General features: G+C 35.6%; 1 long non-coding RNA gene across 1 annotated transcript; it reads left to right on the forward strand.

Moving 5' to 3' along the window:
- Positions 1 to 306: 306 nt before the first annotated feature.
- LOC113116097 (uncharacterized) lies at positions 307 to 2407 on the forward strand. Its single transcript, XR_003293976.1, has 2 exons — positions 307 to 368; positions 1424 to 2407. It is a non-coding gene; the product is annotated as an uncharacterized LOC113116097 (long non-coding RNA).
- Positions 2408 to 2776: the final 369 nt, after the last annotated feature.

Consider the following 2776-nt stretch of genomic DNA (forward strand, 5'->3'; position numbering starts at 1 on the left):
CTGCACTATTCCAATTTTGCTTAGCTCAATAAACAAAAGAACATCGTTGTAAAATTACATTTGAGAAAATGTCCGGGTGGCTCCTCTGTAAATGTCTTTTCAAATTGGTTGTGTTCTTGCCACGAATGAGCGCTCTGCGTGCTTTACACTTTGTTTTGTTTTGTTCGTCGTCAAACGTGAAGTGAGCTGTGGACATTTTGTCGCTCTTTTAGACAGTAGGGACTTTAAGCAACAGCTGCGAATGGAACGAGAAGGGTCTGGCTGCAGACCATGGGCGAGTGGAGCTCCACTCTCAAACCGGAAGTACGTCACCTCCACTTGAAAACATCAAGATGGCGTCGCCGGGAGTACTTCAAACTTAAAATCAGGTAATTTTATCTCTGCATCGCTAAAATGGTGAACTGACGCTGTTGTAACGTGCAGTGTAATAAAAACGCACAGGGCTTACGTGAAATTACTCACAAAATGATTAATAAACACTATGGATTTATAGATTTATATCGCGAGCAATGTCAATGTCAATCCTGTAATGAAGAGACTTTGCAAATATCTTTAGTTCATTCTTCCATCCGCTGAAGTGAGGTTTAACCTTTAAAAAATTTACATCTATGAATCTAGTATTTGCACAAAGTAATTAAGTTATTTATCAAAAAGTCTAGGATCTTTTCCTTCAACAATACTCCAACCTTAACTGAGATCACAGTCAAAGGGTGTATTGATATCTGTTTGAAATGAAGCCAGTTTTGAAATTCCAGCCAAAAAGTCTGTACAGATTCACATTGGAAAAACATATGATCTACAGTTTCAATATCTTTCTCACAGAACCTGCATGACTTGTTCTCCCAATTAAATCTTTCTTGTAGGAAGTTATTAGATGGATAAATGTCCTTTAGGATTTTAAATGTTACTTCTTTGGCTTTAGGAAAACTGGATAAGTAAAATAACACTTCCTTATTTTCTTTGCCTCTTCTTCACTAAATTCTTGAAGAACATACTTTCTTTTCAGTTGACTGGGGAAGTACAGTTTGGATAATACATTTCTGAAAAACTTATTTGTTAATTGTTTGCTCTTTAAATTTTTACCTTCAGTACATGATGGATAGCATAGATGTAACTTAGTTTTTGGTGGCTTGTGGTAAAATAATGTAGTAAATAATGAAAGGACACGATTGTTTTGTATGTGTATGCCTTTAGCATTTGTTATATAATGTTAAAAAGGTCATATGAGGTGGTTGTTTTCATATTTAATTTTTCATTCACTTCCAGGGATAGGATTGGCATGGAAGATGCAGCACTCTTTACATTTTAAATTTATGTTGCCACCCTAGAAGTCAAAGTCTTTTTACATGTGACATTAACATGTACATATTTATTTTTTCTATTTTGTTGTTCTGTTATTCTATTGTTTTACTTTTTGTTTCAGATCAAATGTATATCAAGTGTTATCCATCCTCATAACACCTCCACAAATAGAGAGTGGAACTTCTGAGCACCATCACCTTGTCTGCTTTGGGACTGTCATAGGAGAATGATGCAGTACTATTCTGTGTTGCATTTACAAAACGTCAGTACACAGACATAGTTTTGTTCCAGTTTTGCTGTGCTCATGTCTTCTTTGTGTCCCCAGCCCAGCAATCAGATGCATCAGAACAACAAAGCACAACTGTGGTGCCCCAGGCACCTTCAGCAACAAGTAAATTGCTTTAACTTTAATGATAATGAAATGTCAGTATTGTAATTAAACTTGACCCATCTGACGTAATTGTTCATGCCAGAGATTTAACAACACTGTCAGTCATGAGCATATTTAACAGGAGCCACACTCAACTGGCTTGATGGTGACTTCAGTAAGTGTGGTTGACCCTCTTGTTTTTGTGGCTATAATAATTAGGCTAAGTAAACTCACTCTCTTCCATTTCCCTAACATGAAACTTGACTGAAACATGAAAATGATACTTAACCGGTGCAGTGAAGATATTTAAAGAAACACTATCACTATCTAAAGTACAGAAAGCCTTACATCATCTCTAGGTGCAGTCACCTACAGCGCAGCCAGCTTCACAAAGACTGTGGGGCTGGTCACCAGGAAAATGGACAACAGGGAGTGCTTTTGGGGTTTTACTCCTCAGATGACCACCCTGGCTACTGTAGCTGGGATTGCTTCACAGACGATGGAGGTCTTGAAGAGTAAAGTGTGCGTGCGTGCGCACACATTGTGTTTTTACTGTAACAATTATGGTCACTTGCAGTTAATTTGTTTTTAGTGTAGTGTAAGATGTGTTAATTATTATTATTACTCAAACCATTAAAACTTCTAAATTGTGGAAGTTATTCTTCATTATGTTACTGTGGTTAATTTGTATATGTTATTATTTCGATTAAAATACAAAATTCAACACACAAATTCTGGTTGAGGTATTATTTTAATAATTTATTTAATATTTCATTATTTTTTCACTGCTAAATATTACAAACATAGGGTTAACTTTCTAAAATGTATGGAATGTTACATTGTCAGTTGTACATTGGTAAAACAAACATGAACAAAAGGCAGAAGCCCTAAAAATATGGATTGTGGATGTCGGTAGTGCAAATTGCTGAGGGGAAATAAACAAAAAAATTGCTGTCGTGTCATAAACCGTGAAAGATTAGTATATTATTATTTTTATTATTTCTACTAGGTAAAAGTAACAACGATAAAAGTACAGGACATATGAACATTACGTACAAAGAGGTGACATAACTTGCAAAGCACCCCTTATACATGTATATAACA

This window comes from Carassius auratus, chromosome 16 (genome assembly GCF_003368295.1).
Source record: "Carassius auratus strain Wakin chromosome 16, ASM336829v1, whole genome shotgun sequence".
Taxonomy (NCBI): domain Eukaryota; kingdom Metazoa; phylum Chordata; class Actinopteri; order Cypriniformes; family Cyprinidae; genus Carassius; species Carassius auratus.